This window comes from Bos taurus, chromosome 6 (assembly GCF_002263795.3).
Source record: "Bos taurus isolate L1 Dominette 01449 registration number 42190680 breed Hereford chromosome 6, ARS-UCD2.0, whole genome shotgun sequence".
NCBI lineage: Eukaryota > Metazoa > Chordata > Mammalia > Artiodactyla > Bovidae > Bos > Bos taurus.
In genome coordinates this window covers 2,200,707-2,224,691 of record NC_037333.1, presented here as the reverse complement: position 1 = coordinate 2,224,691, position 23,985 = coordinate 2,200,707, and the positions used below count along the sequence as shown (strand labels likewise).

General features: G+C 36.8%; 1 long non-coding RNA gene across 1 annotated transcript; it reads right to left on the bottom strand.

The window, feature by feature from the left end:
• Window positions 1-1,672: 1,672 nt before the first annotated feature.
• On the bottom strand, window positions 1,673-21,494 carry LOC112447025 (uncharacterized). The gene is made up of 3 exons (XR_009494810.1): window positions 21,369-21,494; window positions 18,466-18,712; window positions 1,673-2,428 (listed from the first exon to the last, which is right to left on the bottom strand). It is a non-coding gene; the product is annotated as an uncharacterized lncRNA (long non-coding RNA).
• Between the last annotated feature and the right edge of the window lie 2,491 nt (window positions 21,495-23,985).

The following is a 23,985-nucleotide window of genomic DNA, read 5'->3' as shown; positions in this document are numbered from 1 at the left end:
TTCCTGTAGTGAATCATAAGGAGTGTTTGAACAAAACTGCCTGTGCTTTAATATCCATTCATCACAATTTTTAAAACATTTTTATGATATATATTATGTAACTACCCTGTATCTGTATGATCTAAACCAGTAATACTAAATGCTTCTAGATAATATTTCATTGAAATCAATTTAGAATCATTCCTTCTCTTCCTACAGTCATAAAATTATACACTTTGAGGGCTTTGCTTTCCACTTTCTGTATAAAGGGACAATATATAAATATATATATGAATTTTCCTTTAGAGTCAGACAATTTTCCAAGTCACAGACAAGATAAACATACTCAAAACTCCACTCTTAGTTACTCAGGTCTTTAGTGTGGATCTCAGCTCTGGTTTGAATTCCTTGCAATCCAGGAGATCAGATCAATCAATCCTAAGGGAAACAATCCTGAATATTCATTGGAAGGACTGATGCTGAAACTGAAGCTTCACAAGTTTGTCTACCTGATGTGAAGAGCTAGCTTATTGGAAAAGACCCTGATGCTGGGAAAGATTGAAGGCAAAAGGAAAAGGGGGCAGCAGAGGATGAGATGATTAGATAGGATCACTGCTATCTAATGACTCAATGGACATGAATTTGAGCAAACTCCAGGACATAGTCATACCAAAGATACACCAAAGAAGTTCTCACACTTTTGCAAAAGATCCCCACAAGATTTCCCAACCTGGGGGTCTGGCAAAGGGACTGAGAAGCCCCAGGGAATTTGACTTTGAAGGCCAGCGGGATTTCATCACAGAACTTGCACAGGACTTGGAAACAGACTCTTGGAGGGATCAAACAAAACCTTGTGTGCACCAGGACCCAGGAGAAATGAGCAGTGACTCCACAAAAGACTGGGCCAGACTTGCCTGTGAGTGTTGAGGCATCTCTGGCAGAGGCCTAGGTTGACAGTGAGGGACACTGAATACAACAGTCCTGGGAGATGCAGCTTGCTGGCATAAGTCCTTTTGAAGGAATTATCATTATCACCATTATACCACTACCACAGTTTGACCTCAGGCCCAACAAAAGGGAGAGAACACAGCCACAAGTATAAGCAGAAAAATGGATTAAAGATGAACTGAACATGGCCACACCCACCAGAGCAAGACCCAGTTTACCCCACAGGCAGTCCCTCCCATCAGGAAGCTTCCACAAGACTCATATCCTCATCCATCAGAGGGCAGTTCAGTTCAGTTCAGTTCAGTTGCTCAGTCGTGTCCAAGTCTTTGCAATCCCATGGGTTAGAATACGCCAGGCTTCCCTGTCCATCACCAACTCCCAGAGTTTACTCAAACTCATGTCCATCATGCCGGTGATGCCATCCAACCATCTCATCCTCTGTCGTCCCCCTCTCCTCCTGCCTTCAATCTTTCCCAGCATCAGGGTCTTTTCAAATGAGTCAGTTTTCCACACCAGGAGATCAAAGTATTGGAGTTTCAGCTTCAGCATTAGTCCTTCCAATGAATATTCAGGACTGATTTCTTTTAGGATGGACTGGTTGGATCTCCTTGTAGTCCAAGGGACTCTCAAGAGTCTTCTCCAAAACCACTGTTCAAAAGTGCCAATTCTTTAGCACTCAGCTTTCTTTCTTTTTTTAAATGCAAAGGATGATAAAGTTGTTTATATAGAAATTCAATAAAAATCTGTACATTTGGGTTATTAAGAGAGTTTACAAAACTGGATGACTACAGAATGAAAAAGCAAAAATCAACTGCATTTCAATATACCAACAGATTCATTTCTTTATAGCCCAACTCTCACATTCATACATGACTACTGGAAAATCCATAGCTTTGACTAGACTGACCTTTGTTGCAAAGTAATGTCTCTGCTTTTTTTTTTTTTTTTTCTTTTTTTTTAATTTTATTTTTTTAACTTTACAATGTATTGGTTTTGCCATATATCAACATGAATCCGCCACAGGTATACATGTGTTCCCCATCCTGAACCCTCCTCCCTCCTCCCTCCCTGTACCATCCCTCTGGGTCATCCCAGTGCACCAGCCCCAAGCATCCAGTGTCTCTGCTTTTTAATATGCTGTCTAGGTTGGTCATAACTTCACTTCCAAGGAGCAGGCATCTTTTAATTTCATGGCTGCAGTCACCAACTGCAGTGATTTTGGAGCCCCAAAAAATAAAGTCTGTCACTGTTTCCACCGTTTCCTCATCTATTTGCCATTAAGTGATAGGACCAGATGCCATGATCTTAGTTTTCTGAATGTTTAATTTTAAACCAACTTTTTCACTTTCTTCTTTTACTTTCATCAGGAGGCTTTTTAGTTCTTCTTCACTTTCTGCCATAAGGGTGGTGTCATCTGCATATCTGAAGTTATTGATATTTCTCCTGGGAATCTTCATTCCAACTTCTGATTCATTCAGTCCAGCATTTCTCATGATGTACTCTGCATATAAGTTAAATAAGCAGAGAGCAGACAGAATGAAAACCACAATCACAGAAAACTAATCAAACTGACCACATGGATCACAGCCTTGTCGAACTCAATGGAAATATGAGTCATACCATGTAGGGCACCCCAAGATGGGCAGGTCATGGTGAGAATTTTGACAAAACATGGTCCACTGGAGAAGAGAATTCTTGCCTTGAGAACCCCATGAAGAGTTTGAAAACATTAAAAGATATGACACTGAAAGATGAACTCCCCAGGTCGGTTGGTGCCCAAAAAGAAATAGCTTTAAGAGAAATAGCTCCAGAAGGAATGAAGAGGCTGAGTTAAAACAGAAACAATGCCCAGGTGTGAATGCGTCTGGTGGTGAAAGCAAAGTCCAATGCTGTAAATAACAATATTGCATAGGAACCTGGAATGTTAGGTCTATGAATTAAGGTAAATTGGAAGTGGTCAAACAGAAGATGGCAAGACTGAACATCAGTATTTTAGGAATCAGTGAACTAAAATTGACCAGAATGGGTGAATTTAATTCAGATGTTGCTACTACTGTGAGCAAGAATCCCATAGACGAAATGGAGTAGCCTTCATAGTCAATGGAAGAGTCCAAGATGCAGCACTTGAGTGGAATCTCAAGAACAACAGAATGATCTCTGTTAATTTCCAAGGCAACCATTCACTATCATAGTAATCCAAGTCTACACCCTAACAACAAATGCCAAAGAAGCTGAAGTTGGACAGTTCTATGAAGACCTACATGACCTTCTAGAACCAACACTGAAAAAGAATGTCCTTTTCATCATAGGGGACTGGAGTGCAAGAGTATGGGGTCAAGAGACACCTGGAGAAATAGGCAAGCTTGACCTTGGAGTACAAAATGAAGCAAAGCAAAGGGTAACAGAGTTTTGCCAAGAGAACACACTGGTCATAGCAAACACCCTCTCCCAAAAACACAAGAGAAGTCTCTACACATGGACATTACTAGATGGTCAATGCCTAAATCAGATTGATTATATTCTTTGCAGCCAAAGATGGAGAAGCTCTATACAGTCAGCAAAAACAAGACTGGGAGCTGACTGTGGCTCAGATCATGAACTCCTTATTGCCAAATTCAGACTTAAGTTGAATAAAGTAGGGAAAACCACTAAATGACTCAGGTTTGACCTAAATCAAATCCCTTACGATTATACAGTGGAAGTGAGAAATAGATTTAAGGGATGAGACCTGATAGACAGAGTATCTGAAAAATATGAATGGAGATTTGTAACACAGTATAGGAGGCAGTGATCAAAACCATCCCTGAGAAAAAGAAATGCAAAAAGTCAAAATGGTTGTCTGAGGAGGCCTTACAAAAAGCTGAGAAAAGAAGAGAAGCAAAAGGCAAAGGAGAAAAGGTCAGATATATCCATCTGAATGCAGAATTTCAAAGAGTAGCAAGGAGAGATAAGAAAGCCTTCCTAAGTGATCAGTGCAAAGAAATAGAGGAAAACAATAGAATGGGAATGACTAGAGATCTCTTCAAGGAAATCAGAGATACCAAGGGAACGTTTCATTCAAAGATGGACACAATAAAGGACAGAAATGATATGGACCTAATAAAAGCAGAAGATATTAAGAAGAGGTAGCAAGAGTACACAGAAGAACCATACAAATAAAGTCTTAATGACCCAGATAACCATGATGATGTGATCACTTACCTAGAGCCAAAAATTTTGCAGTGCAAAATCAAGTGGGCCTTAGGAAATATCACTATGAACTAGTGGAGCTAGTGGAGCTGATAGAATTACAGTTGAGTTATTTCAAATCCTAAAAGATGATGCTGTGGAAGTGCTGCACTCAATATGCCAGCAAATCTGGAAAAGTCAGCAGTGGCCACAGGACTGGAAAAGGTCAGTTTTCATTCTAATCTCAAAGAAAGGCAATGCCAAAAAATGTTCAAACTACCACACAATTGCACTTATCCCACATGCTAGCAAGATAATGCTCAAAATTCTCCAAGCTAAGCTTTAATAGTACTTGAACTGAGAACTTCCAGATGTTCAAACTGGATTTAGAAAAGGAAGAGGAATGAGAGATCAAATTGCCCAAATCTGCTGGATCATAGAAAAAGGAAGAGAGTTTCAGAAAAACATTTACTTTGATTCATTAACTATGCCAAAGCCTTTGACTGTGTGGATCACAACAAATAGTGGAAAATTCTTAAAGAGATGGGAATACCAGAACACCTTACCTGCCTCCTGAGAAATTTGGATGCAGGTCAAGAAGCAATAGTTAGAACCAGACATGGAATAATGGACTGGTTCCAAATTGGGAAAGGATTACGGTAAGACTGTATATTGTCACCCTGCTTATTTAACTTATATGCAGAGTACATCAAGGGAAATGTCAGGCTGGATGAAGCACAGCTGAAATCAAGATTGCTGGGAGAAAAATCAATAATCTCACACATGCAGATGACACCACCTTTATGGAAGAAAGCAAAAAGTAACTAAAAAGCCTTTTGCTGATGGTGAAAGAGGAGAGTGAAAAAAACTGGCTTAAAACTCAACATTCAAAAAACCCTAAGATCACAGCATCTGGCCCAATCATTTCATGGCAAATAGATGGGAAACAATGGAAACAGTGACAGATTTTACTTTCTTGGGCTTTAAGATCACTGCAGATGATGACTTCAGCCATGAAATTAAAAGATGCTTGCTCCTTGGAAGAAAAGCTATGACAGGCCTGGACAGTATATTAAAAAGCAGACATTAGTTTGCCAACAAAGTTCCATGTAGCCAAAGCTATGGTTTTTCCAGTAGTCATGTATTGATGTGAGAGTTTGATGATAAAGAAGGCTGAGCACCAAAGAATTGATGCTTTTGAACTGTGATGTTGGAGAAGACTCTTAAGAGTCCCTTGGACTGCAAGGAGAATAAACCATTCAATCATAAAAGAAATCAATTCTGAATATTCATTGGATGTTTGATGCCAAAGCTCCAATACTTGGCCACCTGATGCAAAGAGCTGCATCTTTAGAAAAGACCCTGATGCTGGGAAAGATTGAAGGCAGGAGGAGCAGGGGATGACAGAGAATGAGATGATTGAATGGCATACTGATTCAACAGATGTGCGTTTAAGCAAACTCCAGGAGATGGTGAAGGAAAGGAAAGCCTGGCATGCTGCAGTCCATGGGGTTGCAAAGAGTCAGATACAACTGAGCAACTGAACAAAAACAACAACCAGGAGATAGTGGAGGAGAGAGGAACCTGGCATACTGCTGTCCATAGGGTTGCTAAGAGTTGGACATGACTTAGAGACTGAACAACAATAGCTCTGGTGGAAGGGTGAGATAGGACCCATGTCAAGCAGGTCTTGTCCCTGCACTTTCTGTCTAAAGTCAATTTTAAGTGCTTGCTCCAAGATTCTGAATCATATTACTGTGTGCAGATCCTCTGACCACAACATGATTTATATACCGAATTCCAATTTACTTATTTCAAATGGAGGGAAAGCTAATATTATCCTGACCTCATAATCAGAGACAATTTTCTGAAGAGGTCAGTCCTTTCCTGATGATTCTGGAAAGTAGATGTTATATAAAAATGTTTACTGAGTTTATTATTATAACCCACAGATGTTCCAAAGGCACTTTCTCCAAGCTTTGGTTCTCTCCTAAATTGATTTTCTATATTTTAGAGATTTTCTGTATTTTGGTTATATCCAACCAACCAGGGCTAAATGTCTAAGATCACAGCCCCTTTCTCTTGTCCAATTTCCACTCTCTTCATTGCATTTCTGAGCTTCCTTATCAGTTACTAACATTTTTGTCATTTTAACATTCTTTCATGATCAGGTTAGCCTTTCTAAGATTAAACTTTATCTTCAGTTTTCAGGATTCATGTCTCCCTGGCTTGTTGATTTAATCAATGAATTATCTCACAAGCATGACCCAGGATAAATTATTTCTGGGAAGTTTCCTAAAAATAATTAAATCTATCTGTAGCTTGTTGGCTCTGGTACTTTTTATGGAGAGTACATATTTTCTTGACTTTTTTATCTGTTGACTTCAACTTCTATCTGGATTGTTAACCAATATTTTTAATGTTACAAAATACAAAATAAGCTAGATTCATAAATATGTATGTACAGTATGAAATAATCATCTGTCATCTAATATTTGAGAAATTTTGGCATTAGTATCTGTTTTTAAAAAAATGACAAGATTTTTATATTGCGTTAGATGAAAGAACTATTATTATAAGAATACAATAATTTGGGCATGCTAATATTATTTCAATGAATGACAGACATGATTTTCTTTCAAAGTGCCTGTGTTATGTTCTTTCCTATCTAGCTCATTTTCCCACTGATTTTAAACATCATCAAAATGTATAATAGAAATAATATAGACAGTACAGCAAAAGAAGCAAAATACTGAACCTCAACTACTGACTTCTTCTATGCTATATCAGAAAAAAAAAAAAACCCTGTTGATTGTTTAATATATATTTGTACATATTAAATGTATATGTCAGTATATGATTATATAATATAGTTTTAAATTCCATGAAATAAAGATGAAGAAAGTATGGTATGGAGAAAATTTCAGAGTCTTTGAAATCACACCCCACTAGCTTACAATAGTAACTTTTGTCTCCACTGGGGCAGCTTTTGACAAATCCTTCAGAGCCTTAATATTTGGCTTCCATATAAATAGTGGCTGTCTTGATAAGTCATTTGGGGATTGGAGATGATGTATACAAATAAATTAACCCCAATTTATTTTATGAGATTAAATTGTAATAATGTTTAGCATATTATAGGTGCTTAATGGGTAGCATCAGTCATTATTCTTGAGAGAAGCTGACCTCTCTCAAGAATAAAGAAAGCAGATAGACAGGCAGACTATCAACAATAATGACTATAGTTTTGGACAGATAACTGTAAGTGAACAAATTATTGCATAAAATTGTACTGGATAAAAATAAATGAAGGCCAAAATTTGGAAATTATATTAATATATGCTGGTGTCATGTTTCTGTTTGAATAATCTGCAGATCAACTGTAAAAAGAAACTTAGTCAGTCGAAACTAAGCTTTCAATTCGTGTCCAGCATCAAATAATGATAGAGTGTGATAAAAAGACATATATGATATAATTCTTGCCTTTTTAATTACTTGCAGATGTGCTAGGAAACATTTTTCTGAATGGAGACATTTTAAACTCTAAGGAGAAAACATAATAAAGAACAAAAATAATCATAAAAGTAGTAGATGTGAAAGGAATTTAGGAAAGCAACACATCATGAAGTAGTCAGAGAAAGAAGTGGGCAGAGATGACCGTGAAGGTAGGTGAGATGTGACTGTGGATAAAGTGGTGTGGTAGGGAATCCTGAGTACAACCACTGTGGCAGGAAGGAGCATTGTAGGTGTAGGGAAGGTGAGAAGATTAAACGTGGGAGGGGAGGAATGGAGATAATCAGGGTCAGAACTAACATCACACAAAACCAAACTGTGGAGCTTCAGTGCTCATAAGACACACCTTGTTTAGATGTGATAAGCAATAAAAACAAACAAAAGCAACACTTAAAAGTTAGCATATCTGAGTTCAGATGCTTGCTCTAATATTTCTGGACTGTATGACTTGAAATGTAGAGAGACCTCTCTGACCTTCTTTTTCTTCATTCATCACATGTGGAAAAAATTCTTAAGTCAGAAGATTGCTATGCTAGTATAAATCCCAGAAAACTATGGTTCACAAAAAAAGTTCTTAAAAGGAAGCCAGGGACCAAAAATTTTAAATCATAAGCCTTATTTCACAAAGCAGACTTGAAAATCAAGAAAGCAAATTGAAATGGAGCAGGACTTCATGGTCCTTCGCTTGACACCCTTACTCCATGTTTTCTGCCTGCCTTTTGTCTATTAAAAAAAAAAAAAAAATAGCCAAAAAAATAAGTTTAATCAGAGAAGTGAGAAAATACAGAAACAAAGGAAAATAATCTACCAAGATTAAATAATAATAGCTTAGTCAATAAGCATGCTGCTGCTGCTGCTAAATCACTTCAGTCGTGTCCGACTCTGTGCGACCCCATAGACGGCAGCCCACCAGGCTCCCCCGTCCCTGGGATTCTCCAGGCAAGAACACTGGAGTGGGGTGCCATTTCCTTCTCCAATGCATGAAAGTGAAAAGTGAAAGTGAAGTCGCTCAGTCATGTCCAACTCCTAGCAACCCCATGGACTGCAGCCTAACAGGCTCCTCCGTCCATGGAATTTTCCAGGCAAGGGTACTGGAGTGGGGTGCCATTGCCTTCTCTGAGTCAATAAGCATAGTTAAGGACTTTTATTTCCTTCTCTAGGGTTACAGATAATATTCTCAGCCATATCCTGCGGACTGTCTTATAGGTACTGAAACCTCTACCAGGTGAAGGGAGTTAACTATATGTGACCAGACTGCAGCCATGACATAAGATGCTGCAATTCTGAGAACTGGCCTCAAGGAAATGGGAATAGACTTACCCTAGAACTGAAGATAATTGTACTTAACACAATCAAGATGATGCTGGTTAGCCCAACATATGACAAATTTCAAGGTGACTGTCAGAGGACTGTCAGAGGTTTCTACATGCGGCTTCCTCCCTCTGTCTATAAAAGTTCTTGTCCAGTGGTTGTCAGCTAGGGGGTCGGGTGTTGGGGGAGTCAGCCTTTGGACTGGAGTCCACCCTCCCCTCATCTTGGTTGCTGGCATCCAAAATAAAGCAAACTTTCCTTTCCATCAACCTTCCCTCTTTACTGGCTTTAAGTGGAAAACACCCAGACTGAACATTCAGTCGCAAAATAACTGAAGAAATTCTGAAAGTTGAGTGATTGCCACTGGTTCTTGTGGCTCTCAGCCCTGTGTCCCATCCATTAAACTACATTTATTTTCCAATTTGTAAAGTCCCAAATATACATGAAGCAATTTAGAAATCACTGAGGTAGTAGGAGATTACACTAAAAATAATGAAAACTTTTATTATCCATTATTTTGTATACTATAATTATATGATATGTTATTAATAACATGAATAAAGACTCACAAACCAAGATAAGAATTTGAACATATGAACAATAAATTAGGTAAGAGTATTATGTCAATGATACATTTACTGAAGCTGGAAACTGTCCTATGGTTGTACAAAAAAGTAATATCTATTCTTAGGGAATCACACTGAAATATGTAGAGATAAAGGAAGATAATGATATCTGCAACTTACTCCTCTACAACATATGTGTATATATGTAAATATGTACATAAATATAAGTATATATAAGCATATAGGGGTTCTTTGCACTATTCTTACAAGTTTTACATAATTTAAAATTTAAGCAAAAAAGCTGGAGAATGAGAAACACAAAATCTAGCCAATAGGAACAAGGTAGAGAAATGGGGAGAAGGGCTTGGAGATCTGTAAAGTGTGCATGTTCTCATGGCTGTTCCTCTAATCACCACACTTTTGAATTACATATATGTTACACACACACTTGTGTGCATAAAATAGTATATGAGAAAGGAGATTAAAGGAAAAATAAGTCTCTCTAAAAAATACGGACTTCAGCAAGAGAAAACACAGAATAATTCTGCCCATAATCTTGGACAAATGATGTAATGACACATAGGGAATATACTTAGAAAAGGCAAGACAATTTATGTGAGATGATTGAATATTTGAGAGAGAATTTTCAAGCCACCTGAGCTGTAAACAGATTTTCAAGGTTAAGGGTGGTATTTATCACGTCAGAGGTCTGGCAAAGTCAAAGAGAAATGGGGAACTCATTTGCTTCACAATGATGAATTCCAAGATCTTGAAAGATAACGTTGTACTCAGCTGAGATTTGCTCTGTTCTGAGAAAAAAAGAAAAAAATCTTTTAGGAGTTAAAGGCTTTCATATTCATCTGATTCTCAAAAAAAAAAAAAAAAAAGTAGATTGACCAGCATTCAGAGAATGATTACTTTATGAGAAGAACTGTACTAGGAGATATGGGAAATAAATAAAGACAAAGCCAGCATGATTTCTATCTTAAGGAACTTGCATTATAAACAGAAATAATTGCGTCATGAGGGAGAACATGAGATGTCGTAAAAGAATAAAGCTTCAAAAAGATTTCTTAGGAGGGAAAAGTATTTGAGGGTCCTAAAAATCAGTGGTTCAAGAAAGGATGATGAAAGTTGCTTATGAGTAGAGATTGAAGGTGGGGCAGATATGATTTACTGCAAAAAGTTCATAGCAAGCAGCAGGGTCAGCATTAAAAAGATGAAGTTAAACCACAGATGGATGAGAAATTGTCCAACTGATTTAGTAAAGCCACATGCTTAGAGTTCATTGCTGGTGGGTTTAGTGAGGAGTATTTCCCAAATGTGGTTGGCATAGACTTCAGCAGGACAGGCAGACAACTCAAGGGTGAGATGTGAAGTGCTCTCCTGCATGACATAAACCACCCCTGCTCTACACTGAGGAAATAGGGGTGAAGCAGAGTTTCTCCATTGCCAAGCAACACCCACACCCACTACCCAGATAGCTTCCAGTATGCCTCTCAATCAGCTCTTTCTGAACTTCCTCATTTCCAGCTGGTTACTCTGGACTCAGAATTAGAGATCTACGTCATATCTCAAAGCTGTATTCCAGTTTGGTCCTTATTATTTTGTATAATAACAATTATAATTCTATAAGTATTAATAATTATTATTTATATAATAGAGGCAGACTTTTTTTTTAAAGATGTACATATGAAATTGCAGTTGTTCATTAATTTCAGTGTAGAAAAGGTTTATTTTCCAGTTGTCTTTTCTTTTCTTTTTCTTCTTTTTTTTTTTTTTTTTTTGGTTTTGTTTACTTTTGTTCAGTTTTTGTTTTACTTTATTTACATGTGGGATTTTTTAATTTGCATTTAAAGTTCAGGTAAAGGAGTTGAACAAACATGCATGCACTATTTTCCCAGCTTATATGGAAGTCACCTATCTTCTTCTTTGATTAAACATCATAAGAGACTGAGAAACTTTTTTAGTAAACCTCTGGCTAAAATTTAATTCTAAGAGAATTTCCTTCTTAGTGTGTTACTGGGTGTGGGATGAAGCATTCCCAGAGTTTCTAAGTTAAATCAAGCATTCCTTTCTCCCCCTGCATTAAGTTAAGAGTGTTTAATAGATTGCCTGGTTGATCCAGACAGGAACTATTACAACCTTTAGTTAACCAAATCCTATCTTCACAATTTAGAATACCCTAATTCCAACCAAAAGTACAGGACTTAATAGAACATCTCAATTTAAGGTAGGACTCTACTTTAAAGAAAAGGAAGCAGTATTTCATTAGACCTCATAGCATTTTGCAAGGTTTTTGTGATTGCCCCAGTGTGAAAATCTCTTGGTAGCAACTCCAGCAACTGGGTCAAAAGAAAATACTCAAACTTTTTTTAAATTTCCATCTGAAGCAGGCCCCAAGCACAACTACTAAAACTGTTGCTGAGTTATAATCATAAAATGGTATGTAAGAGGGGCCACACAGATAATCATCTGGTTTAACTTTTGTTTAGCTTAACTCAAGAGAAATTAAATAAACAGACCAAGGTCAACCAGCACTAAAGTAAAGAAGTAAGACTCAGAATCAAGCTGCCTAACTTCCTAACCATTTTATTTCACCATCACAACTTCTGAAAGGAAAAGAATGTACCCACTGTTTGAATCTCCTGTTCACTGGTGAATTCCTAAAAAAGACTATAAATCAATTTTTTTTAAAAGTCAAGCATTTTTTAATTGAAGTGTAGTTGATTTACAATGTTGTGTTAGTTTCAGGTTTATAACAAAGTGATTCAGATATAAATAATCTAAATTCATAGATATATGTATATATTATTTTTCAGATCATTTTCCCTTACAGCTTATTACAAAATATTGAATATAGCTCCTTGTACTATACAGTAGGGCCACACTGTGTATCTATTTTGTATGTAGTAGTGTGTGTCTGTTAATCCCAAACTCCTCATTTATCCCTCTCCTACTTCTCCTTTGGTAACCATAAATTCACTCTCTAAGTCTGTGAGTCTGTTTCTGTGTTGTGAATAAGTTCATTTGTATCACTGTCCACACATAAGTGATATCTTATTATATCTGAGATTCAAAAAATCAAGCGTCTTTCATGAACTCAGTAAGTGATAGAGTCAGAATTCCAATCTTGCTATATGCTTCAATGAAATGTAATTCTATCTTGAAAGGTTTTGTAAATACTTTAAAATTAAAATTGTGCTTCACTCTCTGCTTCCAAAACACTTTATATGTGTATCTATTTTGCCCCTTCATGGTTTTGGTTGGTTGATATCATGGTTTTGGTTGGTTCATTTGCAACCTTCTTTACCAAACTATGATTTTGGAGAAGAATTGTGGAGCATTCATCTTTTCCTTACCTAGGCCCACCATAATGAATATTTGGAAAATGAACACTAAATGCAGCAAATAATAAATATACTGTCAGGTCTGTAATTTTTTTAGGTCTGTAACTTTCTGACTCTTCAAATCATATTGTGTGTGTGTGTGCTTAGTTGCTCAGTTGTGTCCAACTCACGCAACCCCATAGACTCCCAGGCTCCTTTGTCCATGGGATTCTCCAGGCAAGAATACTGCAGTGAGTTGCCACTTCCTTCACAAAATCATATTACCCAAATTTTATATTTTATTATATGCAATCACATTTGATATCTTTGGCAGATCACTGCCAAAGTTTTTAATATTTAGTGGCAAATAATAATAATAAAAAGACATTTCTCAAGTTGTGCTCACTTCCTTGATTCTAACCATAACATTCCACTTAGCAAATGTCACTTATGACTGTAGGAACTCAGATTTATCTCATTCTCTGATCAAAGGAACATATTATCTCCTGTTTCATAAGGACTTTCACAGCAGCTGGGATCCTGAATGCCTCAGCTATTCTACAATAATTTAAAGCTGTAACTCATCAAAAATAAATAAAAAGAAAAATGTATAGAAAAAGATTTCAGTCAAGAAAAAGTAAAACATTGATATAGCTGATCTTATTAGAATTTTTCAAATGTTCTCAAACTTGTCCATCATGACAATTTTCTGTTTTATGTAAATTGTACAGGCACACACATACACAACACAACACAAACAGATACACTCAAAATTATAGAACTTGAAATCATGAAAAATGAAAGTGCTGACTCCCTGATAATTGGAGGAATGAAGTGGGGACCATGTAAGTATGGACTTACACATTAATATGAAATGTTTCAGGGCTGCAACTTCTTATTCTTATTACTACTGCAGAACATTTCTTTTTCTCAAATCATTTGCCATGTACACAAAAGCTATACTAATGTCTAGAGGGATTTGACACTGCAAAATTCATCCCTGTGTGACCTCTTCTGCCTGTGAATCTGCTTTCTTGGTTAAACAGCTGCACTTGGCCTACAGTTTCCTACTAACCTGAAAGATGTGCTCATTAGATAGTCAAAATATAAGCATGATTATTATAAAATAATTCATGATTAGAAATTGCAAGCAGGCTCCACAACTAAGTGGATCATGCTGATTATTTTAAAGTGAGGCTATAAAGAACTTTTAAAAGCATTACAAATTCAATTCTCAAATGTCCACATATTAAGATAAGGCTTAACATTTTGGCTTAAATTTCTGAGACAGCAAATGCTGGAAATATTAACCATAATGCAAAGGAATATGAGAAAAGAATATATATATATATATGTGTGTGTGTGTGTATGTGTATAATATTGTGCATAATACATATACATATATATAACTGAATCACATTGCTATACAACAGAAATTAATAAAACATTGTAAATCAGCTGGACAGCAATAAAATAAAATTTTAAAATGACATTTCAATTTTTCCTAGTTAGTCAGATATACATATTTCAGTTCAGTTCAGTTCAGTCGCACATTCATGTCCTACTGTTTGCAATGCCATGAATCACAGCATGCCAGGCCTCCTTGTCCATCACCAACTCCCGCAGTTCACTGAAACTCATGTCCATTGAGTCGGTGATGCCATCCAGCCATCTCATCCTCTGTCATCCCCTTTTCCTCCTGCCCCCAATCCCTCCCAGCATCAGAGTCTTTTGCAATGAGTCAACTCTTCGCATGAGGTGGCCAAAGTACTGGAATTTCAGCTTTAGCATCATTCCTTCCAAAGAATACCTAGGACTGATCTCCTTTAGGATGGACTGGTTGGATCTCCTTGCAGTCCAAGGGACTCTCAAGAGTCTTCTCCAACACCACAGTTCAAAAGCATCAATTCTTTGATGCTCAGCTTTCTTCACAGTCCAACTCTCACATCCATACTTGACCACTGGAAAAACCATAGCCTTGACTAGATGGACCTTTGTGTATAGGGGTTCTTAACTTGCAGTCCCCCCCAAGATCATGGGTAGAAATAAAAATTACATTTTTTGCCTTAACTTCCAATTGAAGCTTTATATTTCCTACAATTATTAGTGTACAGGGAAAAAATAATAACCACACTATTAGTAGTATAATAGAAGTCAGATATTTTCATATTACACAACAGTGGTTGCAAATATTATGTCCATTATTACTTTGAAAGTATTAGTTATTATTAGACATTAAAATAATGATGCAATAACTTAAAAGGAACACATATTACTATAGAACACAGTTATTTTTTAAATATTTTGATTATTGCATTTTAGTACAATTTTTTCCATTGTGTAGTTACAAATTTTACCTTATGCCCTTAAAATATGTTATCCTGGGAAGGAAACCATAGATTTTATCAGACAGAATACAAAGAACTCTGTGTCAAAAAAAAAAAGAAAGAAATAAAAGAAAAGTGCACCTCAATGATCTCATGTCTTATCCCCAGAATCCTTGCATTGAGTACTTCTCATGGTAAAAGGGACTTTGAAAATGTGGTTAAGGACACTGAGGTGGGGAGATTATGCTGGAGAATTATCTAAATGGCCAAATATAACCATAGGGTTCTTATAAGAGAAAAGTAAGTGTGAAAATCAGAGAAAGGAGGAGGGATGCTGATGGCAGAGGCTGGATTGATGTGCTCTGAAGACAGAGCCCAGGAATGCGGCAAGCCCTGGGAGGTGGAGAAGGCAAATGAAACCAATTCTCTGGAGCCTTCAAAAGGAGTGCAGATCTTTAATCCACTTTGAGTTTATTTTTGTGTGTGGTGTTAGAAAATGTTCCAGTTTCATTCTTTTACAAGTAGTTGACCAGTTTTCCCAGCACCACTTGTTAAAGAGTTTATCTTTTCTCCATTGTATATTCTTGCCTCCTTTGTCAAAGATAAGGTGTCCATAGGTGTGTGGGTTTATCTCTGGGCTTTCTATTTTGTTCCATTGATCTATATTTCTGTCTTTGTGCCAGTACCATACTGTCTTGATGACCGTGGCTTTGTAGTAGAGCCTGAAGTCAGGCAATCCAGTCCAGGTTTGATGCAGGATACAGGATGCTGAAGGAGATCAGCCCTGAGATTTCTTTGGAAGGAATGATGCTAAAGCTGAAACTCCAGTACTTTGGCCACCTCATGCAAAGAGTTGACTCATTGGAAAAGACTGTGATGCTGGGAGGGATTGGGGGCAGGAGGAGAAGCAGACGACAGAGGATGAGATGGCTGGATGGCGTCGCTGACTCGATGAATGTGAGTATGAGTGAACTCCGGGAGTTGGTGATGGACAGGGAGGCCTGGCGTGCTGTGATTCATGGGGTCGCAAAGAGTCGGACACAACTGAGCAACTGAACTGAACTGAACAGGATTCTTGGGGCTGGAGCACTGGGATGACCCAGAGGAATGGTACGGGGAGGGAGGTGGGAGGGAGGTTTAGGATTGGGAACACGTGTACACCCGTGGTGGATTCATGTTGATGTATGGCAAAACCAATACAATATTGTAAAGTAATTAGCCTCTAATTAAAATAAATAAATTAAAAAAAAATAAAAATAAAAAGGAGTGCAGCCAGATGACAGCCTGACTGTTGCTCAGCCAGACTCATCTTGGGCTTCTGACTTCCACAACTGCAAGAATAGAATTTGTGTTGTTTAAGGCACTGCATTTTGGGAAACCTGTTACAGCAGCAGTGGGACACTAATGCATTACGGCATCAGAGTCAAGAATACCTGAGGTGATGTTGACCACTTGATGCTGTATTCTACTAGTAATACAAATGTTCCTGTAACTAAGGGGAAGTGCTTTCCATGTTTCATACAGGAACATGGTCTTGGTAAACAGACTATCACTAAGAATGAGTCCTCTGCTTTCCTGGAAATATCTCAGTACTAAAATATTTTTAAGGTTTTGGCAGTTGTATTGGCCTTACACCAAAAATAAGAGTGGACATGTTTTCTGTTATATGGAGAATAATAATCACTTTTCAAATCTCAAACTGAGTATATCTGAGACCTAGTATTGACACAAATAACATTCTTCACTCAAAGGCAATTTATTTTTTTTTAACAGAAAGTAATTTTAAAAACCTTGATAGTCATTTGAATGTAGTTATAGCAATTTTTTTCAGCTGGGAAAATTCCACAATGTTTTGATTCTTTATACATGTTCACACAGAATTGCAATAATAACTTACCGGAGATCATGACCTGAACTGCCCTTGTCAGTCTTCAGAGCACATTAACCAATACAATGACCATGATCTAAGACTATATAATCAACATAACTCAGCATACACCCCCTTGGAATGACATATTCCTTGCCCTCACCACCGTGATGTACAAGAGATAAATCCACACTGGTTGATAACACTAAATATTATTTGTATTTATAGATTATTTTGCACTAAATTATACTATCCACCTACTAGCATCAAAAACTCAGCTATCTTTTACAAAAACAGCTGGAGAAAATAGCATAATTTTGATAATGAGTCTTCATATTATGAGTTAATGTAGCTATTTGTGGAAACAGTTCAAAGGCAATTCAATAATTTGTAAACATCATCTTCATAATGCTAGAACTACTGTATTGCTTATGTAGCAATACATACTGAATTGCTTATGTAATTCATCTGAAATCATATTGTTTTGATAACTGGTTCCTGGCAGTCAGTTTTTTTATACAATATGTGGGAAGGAGATTATTCTTTAATGGCATGGTTTAATTGTATGTGTATAAGCTTTTAAATCATTCCAGTTAATCACAAGTTCCAAACTGCCCTAACAATGCAATGACTCCAAGCTCATTGCATGAATTCTATATAGATAAAAGCTTTATAAATTACACTGCTGTTTATTTTTAGGTCAGTGTGAGAGATCTGATACCTTTGGGAAGTGTTCAAGTGTTCAAGGCCAGATATCCTAGTTAGCTCTTAGTGCTTGAGCAAAAGCCTTATTTCCAGTGATCACATTAACTTTCTGTGGCTAGGAATGCTCACTGCTCTTCATAAACTGATGAAAACTCAGTTAAAAAGGTCAAGCATAAGGAATATCAATCTGAATCACTGTAGTGATGTTGAAAGTGATGTTAGAGATTCAACCAATACCTTTAGTTTACACTTTAGGAAATGAAAAGGTACAGAGGTTAAGAATATAGTGTATTAATTTGTATAAATAAATGTAGTCAGCACAGGTGGATCTGGAAGCTGGGGTTTCTACCTTCAGATGCCATATTCACTCTATTATATCACATTAGTTTACTTTCAAATCAATTCAGTATTTGATTCAGTATAATTAAATACCTTTATGTGTTAGGAATTGTGCTATGTGATAGAGACAAAAGAATAAAAGATATTATGTAGGCTTAAAAAGAAAGAAATAGGTTAACAAATAAATGGTATTAATTTGAGAGTGGTGCTGTAATAAAAATAGTAGGAGTTGAAAAGAGAAGTCAGTTTGAGGTAAGAGATAGATAGGTTCCCGGTTGAACAGCTGTAATTGATTTCCTGCTGCCCTTTGAGACAGACTAAGCATAGGCACAAGTGAAAGGATTGGCCGGAGACAACCTGGAAAATTGCCCCCATATAAGGAACTTAAGCCACCTCTCCTGCACACAACTCACCCTGAGTTCACCCATGTGATCTTCCACACACACTTTGCTTCTAATAAATGCTGTCTCTATTTCATAGTCTTGGTCTCTTTGCTGAATTCTTTCTTCAAAGCAGGCAAGGACAGAGGTCCTTCTTACACCATTACACCACTGGAATCAAGTTCAATTCAGGAGTCAGTGAAGCCTTCACCAAAGAGTTAATTTCTGAATTGTGTTTGAAAGGAGGTCAGTTACTTATCAACCAGGTAGGAGAATATTCCTAGGAGAAAGAAAGAGAAAGAGTATATGTAGTGAAAGCAGGAAAGAACACATCCTTTTCTATGAGCTTCCCCCAGCCACAACACTACCAGCAGAAGAAATTGTACAAAGAAAAGAGGAACTTCCTGTACTCCAGGTGAGACAGCCCCTTCCTGGCCTCTATGACTCAGTTGGCAAGAATTGAGTGGGCACCACAGAGTGTTTCCTGTTGCAGAGTTAGGAGAGAGACCCACAGGTAGGAGATCTAGGGAAGACTGCCCCCTGCCTGGCATCCACCTTGCTGTTAGATGGAGTGAACTGGGCACCATTGCTCTGCATGCCTCTGGCAGGAGGTGCCCCAGCCTCAAATCTCAAAGTCTTATTGCTACATTCTACTTGAGACAGGGTTGATCATGTCACAAATCTCATGTACTTTATCCCTGATTAGCTCACTTACTATATGAAGCCCAAGATGTCCAGATACACTCTCATCCCCCAGATTCTCATCCTCATAGAATTCTGTACATTCTCCCTCTGGAACTCATGCTGTGTCTACAGCAAACTCTTACATGACCTCAAGAAAGTCATAGCCAAGTCACATTATGCAGCCATGCACTTTTTTAAAGGTACTCCTCCCAGCCAGCCTGAGAGCACACAGTTTGGCTAGAGGAGCCCAGTCTGGATTTTAGACTCCCCTGCACGCTATGCATAATCCCTTTGACAGAATACAATCAACACAGCTGTAAGCAGTGGCTTGGATCCTCAGCTGTTTTTCCAAATGTTCCCTTTGCTTTCTCCCCCTCAGCCCTTTTTAAGATACTGGACACAAACTTCAATAATTATTTTCAACATGCTCTAAAAGATTAATATATATATATATATATATATATACATATATATATGTATGAGAAAAAATTGAGTATTACAAATATCAAGTGGAAATTCTAGAACTGAGAAAAATCAATGGAAAAAAAATTGAACATTCATGGGGATATTTAACAGTAGGTGTGTTTTTTTTTTAATAAGTTGAAGTATAGTTGATTTACAATCTTATGTTAGTTTTAGGTGTACAGCAAAATGAGTCAGTTATACATATCTAGAGAAAATCATAATTCAAAAAGATACATGCACCCCAATGTTCATTGCAGCACTATTTACAATAGCCAAGACATGGAAGCAACCTGAATGTCCGTCAAAAGAGGAATGGATAAAGATGTGGTTCATATATACAACCTTCTCCCTTTAAGTGAAACCTAGATCTGCCTTGAGGATATTGCTTCTCCTTTTAAGAGAATCTGTTTTTCTCTCCATTTTTTAATAATTGCCATAAAGGAGTATAGGTGCTTACCAGTCAAAGACCAAAAGAAATAGCAGAATCAGATTTTGGCTTACTTGTTGCAAGGGAGATGGAATGCCATAGAAAACACTGAGGTGTCTCAGCAAGAGATTATTATGATGGAATTGTTAAAGGATTGAGGCTTCTATCACATCATTTTGAAGAGGAATAGACAAGTGCATTTTGCTCTGGATTCTATGATTTTGTACCTTCATCTTTATCTAGAATGTAGTTGGGATGGAAGGAGTTAAAGCTCTAAATGACCATAGAAATAGCAGAGGGAGATACTTGCCTGTTTTTGAGATCTGCACAGTGTTCTTCTATTTTCCTAAGCTCAGAAATGATTAGGTAATAGTCTTGGTTTTGCCCTCTCTACTACAGTCATTCACAGAGTGACCTTGGCAGATGTGGATGTTCTATGAAGTTGTTTGTATTAAGGAATAAAAAGAGTAGCCTTGTCATGAGCATCAGGTCAGTACACAGCTGGTAGCTGTCAGAATTTCTTCTTTGCTTTCTCAGTAGGCATCCTTGTCAGATATTTGCTCCTCCCTTAATGGAAATACTTTGATGCTTCATCATTAAGTATAATATTTGCTGTATTTTTTCAGATACTTTTAAGAAGGTTAAAAATTGATTTCTATTCTTATTAAGAATTTTTATCTTAGATGGGTATCAAGCTAACTCATTACAAAGCAATGGTTGATGAGACTATCATGAAGACCTAGTGACTATCTCTAACTTGTCCTACTCCCTAGGCCTCCCTATCTTCAGACTTCACCTTCTAGACCATCTTCCATTTAACATTTGAATCATATTTCTAAAATATAAATCATTACTTTAAAGCTCATTCAATAATTCCCTGCTACTTACACATGAATTCCAAAATCCTCTCCATAAAAATGCCTTCAATTTGTAAAGATATAAATCCCTTATTTATATCTTTAACTGCACCCCTTGCAATCCCTTCATAGACCTTTCAATTTACATATAAATATTAATTAATATAACAAATATTTGTTCAAGTGCCAAGTAGGAGACTAAGTATAATCAATACAGCAATGAATAAAATAAAATTCTCTGCCTTCACAGGCCTTACAATGCCCAGAAAAGGGGAGATGATAAAAGATAACTCCTATCATATCTCCCTTTAATGTTTCTTTTAGCCAATGTGAAAAACTTATGAGTACCAGAGAATGACAGTGGATGTAATGAGCTTAATCAGACAGTCACACTCCAACTGCTGATGTCTTTATGGGAGTACAGAATCAGAGCTTTCACACCTTTTACAAATGATTTTCTTTTAACTAAGAAGTGGAGAACTCTAGAAGCAATTTGCTCTTACCTGGAAGGAACAGCAGGATGTTGCAGCATTTTACGTCAAAACTGTATCAATTCTGAATCCTTGTTACCATTTAATAAATAAGAACGTGAATCATCTCACAATTCCAGGGACATCACACTATACTAGTGACATCATATTAATTGGACCTGGAAAGAAGGCAGTGTAAACATTCTAGATGCTTTAGTGAGATATAGAGAATGAAGGATAAATTCCTGGAAAATACAGAGGTCTGTCACCTCATTGAAGTGTTTGGGGCAGGAGGTTGTGAAAGGGTCTACAATATATCAAATGAAATACAAGTTTCTACTTTATTGAAGACCACAAAGCTTGGTATCATATTTACTAAATAAGCTAAAGATTTGTCAGCTTTTACTGGAGTCTAGAAGAGAAGACTTTCCAGATGATACAGGCTGAAATTTAAGCAATTAAAAAAATATTTTTTAATTGGTGGAAAATTGCTTTACTCTTTTGTGTTGGTTTCTGCCATACAACAACACTAATCAGACATATATATATATATATATATATATATATATATATATATATATATGTTTCCCAGATAGCTCAGATGGCAAAGAATCTGCCTGCAATGCAGGAGACCCAGGTTCGATCCCTGGGTTGGGAAGAATCCCTGGAGAAGGGAATGGAAACCCACTCTTGCCTGGAGAATTCCATGGACAGAGAAGCCAGGCAGGCTACAGTCTTTGGGACTGCAAAGAGTTGCACACAACTGAGCAACTAACACATACATACGTATATAGATAGATATTCCTTCCCTCTTGAGCCTTCCTCCCTTCCCTCCATCACATTCCCTCTAGCATTCTCCCTAGGTCATCACAGAGTGCAAGGTTGGGGTCCCTGTGTTATTCAGCCACTTCCCCCTAACTCCCTATTTTACACATGATGGTGTATATATGTCAGTGCTACTTTCTCAGTTCAGTTTCCCCCACTGTGTCCACAAGTCTGTTCTTTACTAGGTTCATGCATATCATTTTTCTAGATAGATGGCAGAGGAGTAAGCAATTCATTTTTGCCTCTATGATCCAACAGATGGAATGACAATCCAATGCTCTATGGAGACTGTGACTGGTTATGTTAGGAAAAGTCACAACAAAGTCTCAGAATTCTGTAGGAAAGTCAAGCCATTTTGGGAACGTAATTCTCCTTCTGAGACACAGTTCTTGGCTTCAACATCTGATTACTGGGAAACATTAAGAACTGAGAACTCATTATTAGCTGAGTTTTATGAGAGTAATTCAAACCATAGATTATACACAGTAGCATTCAATGTTCACCTGGAATATATACCTATTCAGAGCATCTCCTGAACTCAAGGAAACTGCATAAACAGAATATTCACACTTCAGTTGATCCTGTTTTTTCCTTATATCCAAGCCTTCTGGAAGTTCTTATGACCAATTTTTATGGGAGAGAAAATAATTGGAGTCTGGCTTAAATGATATTGCATGATATGCTGGCATTAATTAGAAGCCAACAAGTGTAACAGTGAAGATATTGATGATATGAATAACAATATCAATGAGTGTGAATAACAAACATTTCTATTCTACACCCAATAGAAAATACATTCTTTTCAGTTGCACCTGAAGGATTCATCTGATTAGACCATAGAAAAGGTTATTCAAAAATCTCAAAAAATACAATAAAAACAAAGTATTAAAGTCAAATGTATATTTTTTGACGAATATGGTATTAAATTAAAAACAACAGGGCATATCTATACTTTTTTTAATATTTGGAATTTTCAAATACATGATATCAAAATTTGTATGAAGTAACTGAAGCAATGCTCAAGGGGGAAAAAAAAAAAGCTCATATTACATAAGTACTTATTACAAAAGGATTATAAAACATTTAATATAAAGATGCAAAGTCAGCAATCTAAGCTGATACCTTAAACTATAAAATAAGAGCAAGTTAAAAGTAGAGTATACAAAAAAATTATATATATATATATATATATATATATATATATAAGCAGGAAAACAATGAAGAACACAAAGAAGAGAAAAATCAATAAAATTAAAGCTTGACTGTGGTACATATACACAATGGAATATTACTCAGCTAATAAAAAGAATGCATTTGAATCAGTTCTAATGAGGTGGATGAAACTGGAACCTATTATACAGAGAAGTAAGCCATAAAGAAAAATAACAATACAGTATATTAACTTATATATATTGAATTTAGAAAGATAGTAACGATGATCCTATATGCAAGACAGCCAAAGAGACACAGATGTAAAGAACAGACTTTGGGACTCTGTGGGAGAAGGTGACGGTGGGATGATTTGAGAGAATAACACTGAAACATGTATATTACCATATATGAAATAGATCACCAGTGCAGGTTCAATGCATGAGACAGGGTGCTCAGGGCTGGTGCACTGGGACGACCCTGAGGGATGGGATGGGGAGGGAGGTGGGAGGGGGGTTAAGGATGGGAGACACATGTACACTTATGGCTGATTCATGTCAATGTATGGTAAAAACCACTACAAGATTAAAGTAATTAGCTTCCAAATAAAATAAATAAATTAATTTAAAAATTAAAAAAAAGCTTGATTCTTTGAAAAGATTAATAAAATTGATGT